Genomic DNA, 15486 nt, shown 5'->3' with positions numbered 1-15486 from the left:
GGTCTCTTTCCCTGCATTCTGGCGTTCAGTGCTCGTTTTGGTAGCCTATCCTCTCCCATTCGTATCACATGTCCGGCCCATTGCAATCTTTGTATTCTAATGAAGTCTGACAGGGGTGTTTCCTTATACAGTTGATAGAGCTCGTTGTTATATCGAATTCTGAAGATTCCGTTTTCCCTCACAGGTCCTAGTATTCTCCTCAGTACTTTTCTTTCGAATGTGTCGAGTTTGTTTTTGGATGTTTCTTTCAGGGCCCATGCTTCGCTGCCATAACATGCTATTGGCCGAATTAAAGTTTTATAGATTCTCATCTTTGTATTTCGGTGGACACTTTTAGACCGAAATATATGGGAGAGGGCAAAATAAGCTTTGTTTGCCTGCGTTATCCTTTTTCGTATTTCTCCATCCTCTGCTCCATCGGCATATATTTCTACTCCCAGGTATGTAAACTTTCCAACCGTTTCAATGTCATCTTCATGCATAATGTTTTGTGGGATTATATTTCTTCTCGTCTGTACCATTATTTTTGTTTTTTCTGTGTTAATTTCCAGACCTAGCCTTTTCGTTTGTGTTTTTAACTCTGCGTATGCTTCCTGTGCTCCTGTTGATGTTCTACTCATAATATTAATATCATCGGCGTAGGTAGCCAGTTGAACCGTTTTATTGGTCAGTAGGTTTTCTCGTCCAGTTTGCATTTGCCTAACCGCATACTCCAGTGCCAGGTTAAACAATGTTGGTGCCAGCCCATCTCCCTGCTTTAGTCCCTGCGAGATTTTGAAAAAGTCTGTCCGGTTGTTTTGTATTCGTACACATGCCTGAGTTTCATCCATTGTGGCTTTAATGAGTCTAATCAGCTTATGTGGTATTGCTAATTCTGCCAATATATAGTATAGTCTGTCCCTTTTGACTGAATCGTATGCCTGTTTGAAGTCTACAAACACGTTGTGAACATCAATGTCGTGTTCCCACGATTTGCTCAAGACCTGCTTGACTGTAAATATTTGATCCATTGTCGATCTTCCCCGTCTGAAGCCCATCTGATATTCTCCAATAATATTTTCTGCTAGTGGTTGGAGTCGCTGGTTTATAATATACGTGAGGACTTTATACGCTGTACATAGTAGAGAAATTCCACGGTAGTTTTTGCACTGGAGTTTGTCTCCTTTTTTATAGATTGGGCATACTATACTTTTCTTCCATTCGTCGGGTATTTTCTCTTCTTGCCATATTTCTTTGATAAGCGCGTGGATATGACTTGATAGGTGGTTGCCACCTACCCTCTACAGTTCTGCTGGAATCTCGTCAACTCCCGGGGCTTTATTGTTTTTCTGGGCCTTAATAGCTTCGAGAACTTCCTCTATGGTTGGAGCTTCTACTTCAACTTCGTTCTCTTCTACATGGTTCGTACCCATTTCATCTTCCATATCTACTTGTGTTCCAAGTAGGGTCTGAAAATAATGCTTCCAGGTTTCTGTGACTTTCTGTTGGTCACTGATTATTTGCCCACTTTCATCTTTGCATAGGCTTGTTTGAGGTTTATATCCACTTTTTATCTTTTTTAGGTATTCGTAAGCTCCTCTAGTTTCGTTTTTTTTGAAATTTTGTTCCATTTCTTCTATTTGTCCATTTTCATAAGCTCTCTTTTTGTTTCTGCATATCTTGTCTGCTTTCCGTCTTGCGACTTCAAATGATGTTCGTCTTTCCCGTGTTCTTCTTGTTATGTACATTTTGTGCGCTTCGTTTCTTTCTTCTATCGCTTGCCTGCACTCGTCATCAAACCATGTTCCTCTTCTCTTCTTTTTCTTGTTTCCCACGGTGGACGCTGCTGCTGTCAGCACTGCTGTTTTGATATTATTCCATTTGCTCTCTATGGAGTGCAGTTCTTGTGTCCTTAGCTCATTTGTGACTTCTTGCTCGAACTTCTCTCTACATTCCTGAGTCTTCAGTTTTTCCAGGTCTAGTTTGTTTGTTCTTTGTTGTCTTTCGTTTCTTTCTCTGTTAACTCTGCACCTAAATTTGGTTTGCAGTAAAAGATGGTCTGATCCACAGCATGCTCCTCGTCGTGTTCTCACATCAGAGATACTACTGGCTGCCCTTTTGTCTATCATCACATGGTCAATTTGATTGGTTGTGGTTCCATCTGGTGAGATCCACGTCATTTTGTGTATGTCTTTATGTGGGAAGCATGTGGAGCTTATAACCATGTTTTTACTGGTGGCAAAATTTATCAAAAACTCCCCATTCTCGCTTGTTTCATTGTGCAGTGAGTGTTTTCCTGTTGTGCCATAGAACTGCGGTTCCTTGCCTATTTTGGCATTCATATCACCCATTATAACCTTAATGTCATTTTTTGGCGCGTTGTCATATACTATCTCCAGCTGTTGATAGAAGCTTTCCTTTGTATGTTGCTCTTGTTCATCTGTTGGGCAGTAGATGTTTATCATAGTAAGGTTGAAGAAGTGGGTGCGAATTCTTAGTTTGCATATCCTTTCATTCACTGCCTGGAAGTCTATGATTTTTGACTTAAAAACATTATCTACCACAAATGCAACTCCACATTCTTTGATTCCTTGTTCTTTGCCACTATATAGAATTGTGTGCGTTTTGGTGTCCCTGACACCTTTCCCCAGCCATCTTGTCTCCTGAAGAGCAGTGATCATAAGGTTATATCTTTTTAGTTCTTGTAGAAGTGCAGTTTGAGCTCCTGGTCTATTTAGCGTCCTCACATTCCAACTTCCAAATGCATAGTCCATGTTTCGTAGCTTTAGTCGTTTCAGAAAGTTCCCCTTGTTCCGAGGCAAATGTTTAGGTTTCATAACAGTGTGTTTTTCCGGGAGTGGGTTGTTAGCCCACTGCCCAACCTTCCTCCTTTACCCGGGCTTAGGACCGGCAATGGTGACTCCTGAGCTACTCAATCCACCCATTAGTCACCACAGGCGGAGTTCTATAGCCCCTACCCCTCACATTATTCGGGGTAGGATTGTTGCGTTCTGCACATACGATGACCTCAATATAACAACTGGGGTCATCAGAAAGAGGAGAGAATATATTATGTTTAATCTAGAACTCGCTGGTTTCACCCTTTCGCATTGAGTATGTATATTCCTATAGAAAAATAATAAACGAGTAGACTATATAAACTCGTATTTGAAAAAAGAAGTAAAATCAAACATAAATATACATAAACAAACATACAGTTATAACTAAACAAGAATATCTGGATGCAGGATGTCGATGAATAGGTTTTAAAAATACATTAACAACAAAGGAGTTTGAGATTTCTATTGCTATGGTTGAGTATGATTAGAAATACCGCATAAATTGATATTAGATGTTAAAGAGTAAAAAATATGTGCACGTATAATAATATAATTAATCCGTGGTAAAATGAATAAACCTTGTTGATAAAAGGTACACAAAATGCGATCAGACATAAAATATATGAATTATATTGAACGTAATACAAATATTAATAAACTCAATTCAAAAGTATAATCGGTAATAAAATACACATTAAATTAATAATGAAATTAATACAATTAATAAACTTATCACGTAAACGCTGTGATATACAAACAAAAAAAAAGAATAGTGAAATTATTACAATCTAATAAATATACAAATCTACTAAAAATGTTCAAAATAAAGTTCAAAAGGTTTAAAATCGCGACACAATATATAATAATTTGGCACCAAGTAAACGTACTTGATCTATGCAGCGACAAAATATGGTGTATTGTACTTTACCCCAATGAAATGATAACACCAACCGCTATCGAAAAAGACGTCTTTAAGGACATACAGGAACCACAAGGTGTTGATAATGGACCAGCCTTCACCTTTACTGCATAAAACGACTGTCTCTCTCACAAGACCGAAGCGTCAAGCGAAGTGTGTCAGGTACTCTTAACCCAAACGCACGTATGTCTCATATGGCATTCCGTCCGGCTCGCGGATATAAGAATACAGCCGGGACGATTTTCTCTGCCTGTCGTAAGAGGCGACTATTGGGAAGGAATGAAGAGGTAAGAGCCGTCGTATGAGGTGTCGGGTTTGTAGAAACGCACGCAGGGCGCTTCGGCGTTACGGTCACCGGTCTACACTCCTAGTATCAGAGACGAGCCTCTCGCGGGACTACTCTACTCTCATTCCACAAAGCCAAGGTGAGGTTGAACGTGCCGCGTCCCTGATACACCCTTTCGCCATTAAGGGCGTGGGGTTACGGCACGTACCCAACTGGGAGTCTTAAGAGTGGTAGAGGAGTGCTCCTCAGCGGCGACCTGTGGACAGGTGTGCGTACCGCAACACAGGTACTACGGTGAGGGTGGAGCCCCGTGTTACTTTATGTAACACGCTACCCTCAAATGGTGTCGGACTCGTAGGGGCAAGTGGTTAGCTAACGGTCTTATGCCGAAAGGCTAGGTAGACCAGGGTCCAGCTGTTGCTTAAAATCATCAGAGGGTCACGAATTCGTCCATGTCTCATATGGCATATGGAACTCGTCTCTTATCTCAAACACACGTCTGTGTCATTTTGCAGATGGCTCGTTTTTTAATATGTAGTTTTTAACACAGCTGTATTTTTGTACACGTAATCTTGGAATACGGAGTGAATCAAAACTACCACAAAATCTGTTAATATTATATCAATGTTTATATATCGTTGCGAAACTGCAACAGGATATAGTGCGGAAGTCCTTGTACCCGGAACTTCCACGTGATAAGCCTTTCGACAATTGAAACCTTGATAGCCCATCACCGTGCCATGGGGTAGAAAATGGTCTGGAGCACTTCCATTAGTAAAACAAGATTCATCCGAGCGACTGATATAGAAGCTCTATAAGTAAAATCCGTCAAAAGAGCGTCTTTTTTTGACGGAAAAGATTTTATTTTAGTTTCAGAGCTTCTTTACCAGTCGCTTTGATGAATCCTGGTAGGATGAAATACGTATAAGTGAATCTACAGAGGCACTATACGTGAAATCAAATCTTAACTGTCTTTTCTTTTATTTCGGTTTACTCGTTATGAGTACAAGACACTAATTCGCCAATGATTTTTGCTTAGATGAGGAGATATGTTGTGGAATGCAACTTTTAGATTCCCCATACCTCTCTTACACCTTTAGCATCGTCTGTTTTGCCTTGGTATATATAGAAGGCATAGATTAAAGCAAAAATCTGAATTTTGGTTTCGTCAATAGAAATCTTCGCATTTCTACTCTGATAATTTGCTTAAATTAGTCGTTGCTTGCTCCTACTAATGATAGCTACGTCATCTGCATATCAAGTAATTTGTACCGATTTGTTATGTATTGACCGGATACATTGGGATTTCTGATGAGAGCCTCAAGAACTAGGTTGAATATCATGACTGATAGTGCGTCTTCATGTCTCACTCCTACGTTGATATCAAATAGAGGAGTCAATTCTCCATACATTCTTACTGCGGCTTTTCACCCTTTACACAGGATTCGATTATCTTCTAGCATTTTGGTTCTTTTCATATTATCAAAAACTTTTTAAAATGTGTATATATATTATATAGTTCGTAGTGTGTATATGTCTTAGTATAAATATAAATGTAACCGCAAACATTTTTCACCACCAAAAATTATGCTCGTTTTGATAATTGATATTTTTCGTCAACGGAGTAACAGGTATAGCTATGTTTTTATTATTTTAGACTTTTTCTTTGTTATTTAAGGGGCAAATTTAGGACAAGGTATAAGGGTGGGTTTACATTTTTTTTAGTTTCCCTGATATCTTTAAAAAAAGGAAATAGACGATTTTATTCTTAAACATGTGTTTTAACTTAATACTTAATTAACAATGAATTAACAATAAAAAATAACAATTAACAGTTAACAAAACTTACAAAAAGAAGCATATTGTAAACCAATATCTCGTGTTTCCCTCTCTTATTCTTATACAAGTTCTGATCGACGTTTGAGAGTTATTTGTCAACAAGGTGAGCGGTATGCACAGGCAACATAAGAGAAACTAGATTGTTTAATGGAGGCCCTGTGATGTTTTGGGATGGAATTTCCTTGACAGCAAGAACGGATATAGTGTCTTTACGTGGACGCTCTTTAATAGCCGAAAGGTACATTACAGCAATTTTGTTTCTTTGAACACGTTGTTCCTTTCGCACCTTATATAGGAAATAATTTCATCTTAACAGTGTGTCGTTACTGACTATTTAAGTGAGGTAAATATTCAGAAATTAAATTGGATCCCACTTACAGTCCTTACATTAGCTTCAGAACAATATTAAATAAAATTTTTAAAGAAAAAAAAATAAGATTTTTTAAATGCCAAAAAGCTTAAATGTGTGATGTTATTAATAAAAAAAATATTAACAATTCAGTAATAACTCGCTATAAGAAGTATTCACTTCTGTCGGCACTCTCCAAGTGCCACGCGACGTTTTTACTTTTTTAAAGTTAATTGGGTTGGATGGGTTGGATGACTCCAACCCATCCATTTATATATTTTTTCCAAACGAGTCACAAGTCCTTCTTTTTTCTTACTCTTGTAGAAATAAATATATGTATATATATATATATATATATATATATATATTTATATATATATATATATATATATATATATATATATATATATATATATATATATATATATGTATATATATATACAGATCACGACATTGTTTTATTGACCATACAACACAATGGCAATCACTGTGACATGTTACACGTTTCCACTTCTATATTCATTTCACAGTTGGTACGAATTGTCGTAATGTCACATTGACTTAAAAATTTCAAACGAAGTTCTGAAAGAATAAACAAATAAAATGCCTATTACGTTGTGTATCGTCCAAGAAAAAGTGCAACTTGTGACATGGTACTTTCAGGGTCATTCGATACGCGAAGTAATTGATTTATTTATTGTAGCCTTCGAAAATAGACCCCCAATAGTTAAATACACCATTAAACATTTTCAAAATTCGGGATATGTAAACAGTTATAAAAAGTGTCATGAAGATAATGAACCACGTGAGACCTGTCGATGAGGAGCGTCAAAACAGGGATATTGATATTTTTGCTTTTGTGGAAGCTAGTGAACCCTGCAATAGTGTACAAATTGCTAGGGAAGTTAACGTGAATGCTCGAACTGCCCAGCGAGTTCTCAAAAGGAATGGGTATCACTGTTTTAAGATACAATCAACACAAGAACTGTTTCCGGAAGATAACTTAAGACGGATGGAGTTTTGTGAAATTATGTTAGATAAACAGAATGAAAATGTACACTTCTTAAAAAATATTTTATTTTCTGACGAATCTTCATTTTCATTACATAAAAACACAATCCCTCCGTTGCAAGGTATTATTCTCGGAAAAATAAGCACCTCAGTGTTGCAGTGCGAACGCAGCATCCGCAAAAGTTAAATGTTTGGACTGGGATGTTAGGCGACCATATTGTCGGTCCATTTTTTTATCGATGGAAACCTAAACGGATCCAAATATTTACAACTTTTACAGAATTAGATCATTCCGGCTGTTCGACGCCTTCCCGTTAATTTTCAGGAGGTTTATTTCCAACAGGATGGGTGTTCGGTTCACAACTCCAGAGCAACTCCTCTGTTTGTCCTCTCCTTCCTCAATCAATCGTTTCCTGATCGACCGATAAGTACACGTGGTACAATTAAATGGCCCGCTAGATCCTGTGACTTAGCCCCTAACGATTTCTTTTTTTGGGGTTTTCTCAAAGAAAACATTTATAGGCATCAGTTTGAAAGGGCCACAAACCTAGTCGAATTAAGGGCAAAAATATTTTTGCCCTTAATTCGACTAGGTTTAAATTAGACTTAAAGAATTCATTTCTCTGCAAGCATTACACGAGCCCTACTCCAAAATATGAGGAGAAATCTATATGACAGATTTCGTTACTGTTTAGCACAAGGAGGTGGAATATTTGAGCCCTTAATTTATTAATCTGCTTTCCTAATTTTTATTTTTTGTTAGGTACATTTTTCGACGTTTGTAGGTTCTTAATTAGGTAGTATTTTTTATGTTTAAGTTTGGAAAAAATTTATTGTTTTTTTTATTTAAAAGTACAAACGATTCTTATTCTGATTTTTTTCTTCTTTCTTGTCTTATTGTTATAAGCTTGGTCCATAAAATTTGTACAATTTTCAGTGACAATAAAGCATATTACTTATTTACTTATTTATTTGTATTGCTATTAAGGCTAAAAAATAACCAAAAAAATCGGTTGCCTGTAAAGTCGGTTTTACGGGCGAAGATTTTACGTGACAACGTCTTTTTCTCGGTAGAATATTTATTGATATGAATATTATTAAATTGCACAATAGGAACAAGGAATTGAATGAAAATAAGAATTGCACAAATTTTAACTATAGAAATATATTTTGTTTACTAAAACATTGTACATGTAAACTTAAACTTAACTAATTTCTGTTTGAGTGATTTTGTTGAGGATAGGACGATGATAGGAGAAATATGAAATGAAAGGAAGTGTTTCTGCTGTAATGTGTCTTGCGAAAGTCAAGTCGATGGTTGTTCCTTTTAACGTAGTTGACTGAGACGCAAGGCATTCGCTGGTCCGGCGGGCCTCTCTCTCGTTCGGTGACTCATCGTAACAGACGTGAGCGGGCGTTACACTTTTTCATGAGTGACTCCGAGCCACAACCTAATTTAAGACGTTGTCACGTCAAAATTAGTTTTAGAGCATTATAATAAATATACTCTAATTGGATTTTAATAAATCTTAATTCCTATGGCCAACAAAACAGTGTCGTTATTTGTATATGTATATATATATATATATATATATATATATATATATATATATATATATATATATATATATATATATATATATATAAAGTTGGAATAAACTCTCCTAACAAAGTTATGAATAATTTTGTTTTAACCTTTACGGTAACTAGATGTAAAAACTATTCGTGTTTGAAAATGAATGTAGAGAAGTTGTTTTTTTTTTTCGATTATGCCTACAACAATGAGAAATAGTTCACAAGGTTATTTTAAAAGAATAGCAAAATTACTAAATTACCACTGAATGACAATGCAATTCACGACCTCACGAAATTATAAACTTTTTATAATGATAGAGAGACTAATCCTTGAACCAGATCAAAAAAATGTAGTTTATATGATGGTCAGAGGGCGAATGGATTATTATTATTTAATGAGCGTATTTACCCATTTCTTTTTTTGGTATAATCTGGCAAATATATTTATTTGTATCGGTTTTAAACGCACTTTCCAGGATAGTATTATGGTGAAAATGTTGTTAAATATATGTTTTTCAATATATTACTAAATATATTTTGTAATAAAATGCTCCACAAAATTGACGAATCATTTTGTCACAAAATATTTTTTTAAGAAAGACGTAAACCAAATGCATAACTAAGCACCCGAGTGTGTAGCTTTACTAACTCAATTCGATAAACGGAATACTCAGATCACTTTAATTAAAAACTCAATAAATAACTTCTTAGAAGCACATAAAATTTTTATTACTATCTTCACAGACCCGTCTAAATCTAATGACGGTGTAGACTCAGCTATAGTTTCCCCAACATCTAATCTTATGTTCAAACTTCCCTTAGAAGCAACCATCTCCACGGCAGATGCTCTAAAATATTTAAATACCTCTAACATTCCACGAGCTCTTATTATTAAGAATTATCTTAATACAACATACAACATCTATATCCCAAACACCCAATAGAAAAGAAAATTAAATCCGAACTTCTAATTGCCTAGGAAACAAATAAGCTAATAACATTTGTGTAGATCCCATCACACATCGGAATCAGGGTAATTAAGCAGCAGATAAAAGTGCACGGAGTACAGCAACGAGTAAGGATAGTGAAATAGTAAGTGAATTATCACCATGTGATTTAAAATCTTGGCAAGTCAAAAGTGTTAGGCTTATGGAAATGCGAATGTTTCCAATCTCATTCTAAACTTCGATCTATTAAAAACGACATAATACCTTGGTTCCCAAGAACTGACAACTGCCGCCGCCGTCTACAAACAGTGCTAACCAGACCACGCCTATAGGACACTCAAGACTAACACGTTCATACCTTTTCACAAACAGTGACCCTCCCCGGTGCGAACTGTGTAATTAAACATCAAGCATAATAAACTGCCAACATTATGAACAACAACAATGGTCTCATTATCGGCTACCCAACAATTTATCGGAGATGCTAGGATTATGTGCCCGATAGAGAATCTAGGAGACTATCTTAAATATATGCATATGTATCACAATGTATAACATATCTTATGCCGCATTAACCATAGCTAATAACCTAAGGTTGATGCGACATTCTTCTCTAAATAAAAAAAAATGCATAACTATTTTATTTGGGAATGTCCATATCCATATATTCCACTCTACTGTGATAATCCCTGGAATGTAATTGTTGATGTACCTGAATCACATACGAAAATGCACCCAGCTCCTTCAGGGTTCTTTGCAGAGAAGTTCGTTTTAAGCCAAGATGCAGCGCTGTTCTTGTCTGGCTGCCTTTCGGATTTTCCAAGATTCGCTCAAAAACACGTTCATGGTTATCGTTATCTGTCCTGTGACGCCCTAAGCTTCCTTTTCGTTGGCACAATACATTACCCGTTTTTCTAAACTTTTCAACAACCTTCAAAACTACGGCATTACTTGGAGAACGTTTATTAAACCGTTGTGGATCACACACGTATTGCAGACTTCACTATTGTAACCGTTTCAAAAGATTTAAAAGAAAATCATTATAAATTTCAATAATTTTTTTTTAAATAAAACTTCTAACCCCATCTATCTGTCAAGTACCTACCTGTAGCCGACTCAAGGATTCTTCTGTAATTCCCAAATATATCCGGTAGATGAGCATATTTTTCAACTTGTCACTCACGCCCAATTTCCAGAATCAGGCGCCATGATAGCGCTTCGCTCTTTTCTGTTAAGACCGTCCAACCGTTAAGACGTGTTTCCAAAGTGGGTCTCAATTCAGAGGTGAGCTAATAAATCCTTTTCTTGTCCATATTTCAGATAGATATTTATTTTTTTTAGACCCTTATTGGAGAGGCTATAATGCTGATATTATATTTCTAATACATTGTCGCAAAATAGTATTGGTATGCAGTTATTCCAGATCATGGCCCAGTAGCAGTATCTTTTTATGGAATACCTAACCCCTCTTATCTAGGATGGTGGTGATTTGATATAGTACGTAGCTGAATCAATTTTGGTGACTGATTAAATAAGAAGAGAAACAGAGCAGATTAAGGTTGTACCAATTTTTATTATACCTACTTTCAAGACAACAGAAATGATTATGAACTCAAAAAAAAAAATGAAAATATAGTGAAGTGTTCTAATTTAATTTAAAGGTTTATTTTCTTCATTGTTCCTAGTTGATAAATAACTATATTATTTTCAATGTAAACAAATTTCGAAATTTGGGGTTAATATATATATACATTCATTTTCTTTATAACCAATTCTTAATTTAATACGATACAAAGATTTTTTGTTTATGATAATGTTAACATAAAATAATATTTTGGTATCCCTTTGGGATGACGTAACTTTTAATGTTTTCTTTTTGTTCAATACTAAGAAATAATAAAGAATAGTTTTCTTGTGAACTTTCATTAAATCTTAATTTTTTTTTGCTCTTCCCCTTCGAGGATAAACCAGGGGTGGCGTCCAATAATAAATTATAATTTCATATTATCTAATTGTGCTTGAATTTAAGATACGATATAGTTTCTATATGTTTAAGAAAACCCCGCCCAATTCTCTTCGACAGTGAGCGATTCTGGCTTGTATATATCATTGTAATACGGCAGTGTTACACTATTACGTCGGCCGATTGCGTATGAGCGAAAACAATGCTCCACAAGAAACACTTTTTCCTCTGTGCTTAACACCATTCTTAACAATTAGGCCTTAATAATTAATTGTTTAAGGATTACTTGACATCTCTATACTAGTTAATTTTAAATATGACAGCACGCATAAAGAGACATCTATGTTTCAGTTTTAGTACTGTTTATTTTGGGCAATACTGTATTTCTGGTTGTCCGGTTATTTTGTCGGTCAGTGTATCTGTTCAATCCGTTTGATTGTAGTATTTTTTGTATCTTTATTTTGTTATAATCCTCTCCCCAATTTTATCTTTGTATTAACTATTCTGTTAAATAACGTATCTAACGTGAATGCTATCTTAAGTTCCAAACGTTTTTACTCTATTCTTAAGTGATTCACGTTCCTGTATAATAAATAGTTCTTGTAAATCGTCCATATATCAACCACCTGTTTGCCAATAGTATCTACTGATATCGGTATTAGGAGTTGATAAAAGCATTAACCTGAACCAAACAAGTTTGAAAATATAAAATAGTTCGTTTTCTCTTCATAACCGATAGGTGGTCCGTTAAGGCGACTATTTTTTTCGCGAAACAAGAAAATGATATACGCACACAATAGAAATTATAGGTGACGGCTAGAAATTCTCCTGGGAAATCAAGCGCAAAAATTATTAGCTGTCACAGTCAATTTTGTACTAAATAATGTAGAATCAACCAGTCTGTTCAACCCATTCCACATACGAGGGAAAACTTAGAAGTACGTGATGTAATTGCTACCATAGGTGTAATTTATCTTAATCTAAGTCATCGTACAAGGTAAAGGCGTGTGTTGAATGCTTAATACATGAATTTAGTTATGCTTAATTTTATTCTTTTTTGTCACTCCACTCATCCAATTAAACATGCTCATATCCTCCATATGCAATCGATATTCCTCTTTCTTTTTAGCTTCAGTTCCGTACATAAAAGTTGGTCTTAAAGAATTTTCCTTTCGAGGGTTTCATCTAGGTCTCTTTTGCAATGAATTCTGTTTTTCGGACATTTAATGCCTGAATCTATGTTGTACCAGCATATTATTCTACATGATTTAGCCAACACAACACCAATGCAACCAAAGTACAGTATTATCTCACACCGGCTTACATTTTTCTGTACAGGCCAAGATCCCTACTAGTAGGACTGTCCTATAAGTCAGTACATATTTTGGTACTATTCGGGAGGTCCCATATTTATTATGCTCTATAAGATTGTCTGATCCTCAAATGGTACATTTCTTCTACCTTATAATACGGAGTAGAGGAGAGTAGTGACTAATGCTCAGGTTGTACGTAGAATGGAATAAGAATGCGAGATTATTCGTAGAATCAAAGAGCTCAAATTACAATATCTGGGTCACATTGTGAGACATGGGTAGCGATATAGCTTGTTGCAGATCACTCCTCAGAGAAAAGTATATGGAAAAAGAAACGGGAGAGGAATCGTTAAACAAATAAAAGAACAAAAACTTATTAGGAAAAAGGTATATACATTATAAACATTTTAGTTCTTTAATATTTAAATACTTTAAACAAATAAAATAACAAAAATTAATCAGTAAAGTGCCACATACATTATAAACATTTTAGTTCTTTATGATAAGAATTAGGAAACTGAGGTCAGGAAATGGAGACGTATGTAGACATGACACAGGTCGTTTTTATTTACTAGTTTAATCAACAATTATTCATGATTAATACTTTTTAATTTTTATCATTATATAATAAAATTGTCATTACATGTCTTCCCCCGAAAACGTAACGATCATCAACAAAGTTTTTAAGCATTTTTACTCAGATTTAATAGATGTAATTAGGCTTCATTAGTAAGCACATCGTATAGTTTTCGTAGTCATTCTGGCACACAAATTCTATTTTATTTTTAGACGGCTATAGACTTACTCTTCCGTGATCTGAATAACAAAATGTTTTCTAATTAGGTGTATGGGCTAGGAAGTAAACGCAACTCGACGCTGTATTCTTTTGGTACATTTTGAGTGCTCGATTAATTTTGTACGAAAATAGTTAGACAAATTGGAATTGGATCAATTGCACGAATATAGATAGTCAATTTACCTCAAAAAATTACTAAAATTATTATAAAGGCGACGAATGCTGATCTCAGATCACAAATTGAAAGAGATCTACATTGAAACAATACAGCTGTTATAAATACCCAGTCATTTTTTTAACTAAGTAATTATTTTATGTTTTATGTTGGAAAGAAAAATAATTAAAACATGTTTATATTATCTGATATCTATCAAATTCAGATGTTTTTTACTTAAGGTTTATGCTCGTTTATTCTGACAATTTAGTAACGAGTCCTGAAGTTTGACCCAAATAAAAATTGTCACTCTTACAAAGTATTTTGTAAATACAGTTCTTTCTTCATTTTTGTCCATTATTGGATTTGGTTTTAGAAAATTAGTGTGTCGGTTGTTTTTAATGTTTTTGATAACAAAGTAAACCAATTTTCTTGTGGCATTTTAAATTAATTACTATTTAAATGGGAATAAGCCACAATTAAAGGTTAAAATACGTTTATTGACGTTTCAATTTCCACTTCGGAAATCGTTCTCAAAATACAAACATTAGTAAATTAAACAAATTTTGTTTAATTTGTTTGTTTAATTTACTAATGTTTGTATTTTGAGAACGATTTCCGAAGTGGAAATTGAAACGTCAATAAACGTATTTTAACCTTTAATTGTGGCTTATTCCCATTTAAATAGTAATTAAAGTAAACCAAAAGCATGGAAACGCCTAATTATCTCTTTATTCTTCTTCTTCACTGGCTTTACAACTCGGGGTGAGTCTTCGCCGCATCTACTATCGCCCTCCATCCTCTACGATCTTGCGCTTCTATTTCCCATTGTTGTACCCCAATTCTAGATAAATCGGCTTCAACATTATCCTTCCATCTTTTTCTCGGTCGGCCTACTGATCTTCTACCATCTGATCTTTCAAAAACACTGTCTTTAACACTCTGTCATCCACTGATGGTACCACGTGACCTGCCCATCTTATTCGGTTTGCCTTGATATGTCTAACTATGTTTTCAGTTCCATACAGAGTCACCAATTTAGCATTGCGGCGTCTTCTCCAATCCCCTGTGGCTTCATCTCTTTGAGGGCCAAATATTATTCTGAGAACCTTTCTTTCAAATACTAGAAGCTTATTGATTTCTGCTGGTTGAGAGTCCATGCAAAATTTGGTGCACATCGCGGTTGAATTCCCAGTTTTTCTCTAATATTTGTCGGATGGTAAATATCCGATCTATAGTTGACCTTCCAGCACGAAAGCAGCATTGGTAGTCGCCTAAAATATCTTCCGAATATGGTGTGAGTCTCTTTATCAAGATAATTGATAGCACTTTATATGATGTGCTAATAAGCGATATGCCTCTATAGTTTCGGAATTGTTCTTTGTTTCCTTTCTTATATATGGGAATTGCCGTACTCTCAGAATGATGTCATACAATTTTTGGTGTGAAAGGTTTCCTCCTTTTTTTAACAACTCTCCATTTATGCCATCATTTTCTGGTGTTTTATGGTCTTTT

General features: G+C 35.2%; 1 protein-coding gene across 3 annotated transcripts in view; it reads left to right on the top strand.

Annotated features, from left to right (window-relative positions):
- The window catches only part of Pli (E3 ubiquitin-protein ligase pellino), a 298776-nt gene that overhangs the window by 90646 nt on the left and 192644 nt on the right, over nt 1-15486 (top strand). The gene's annotated exons all lie outside the window — the stretch shown is intronic.

Source organism: Diabrotica undecimpunctata, chromosome 6 (genome assembly GCF_040954645.1).
Source record: "Diabrotica undecimpunctata isolate CICGRU chromosome 6, icDiaUnde3, whole genome shotgun sequence".
Taxonomy (NCBI): domain Eukaryota; kingdom Metazoa; phylum Arthropoda; class Insecta; order Coleoptera; family Chrysomelidae; genus Diabrotica; species Diabrotica undecimpunctata.
This window is presented reverse-complemented; position numbering and strand designations above follow the sequence as displayed.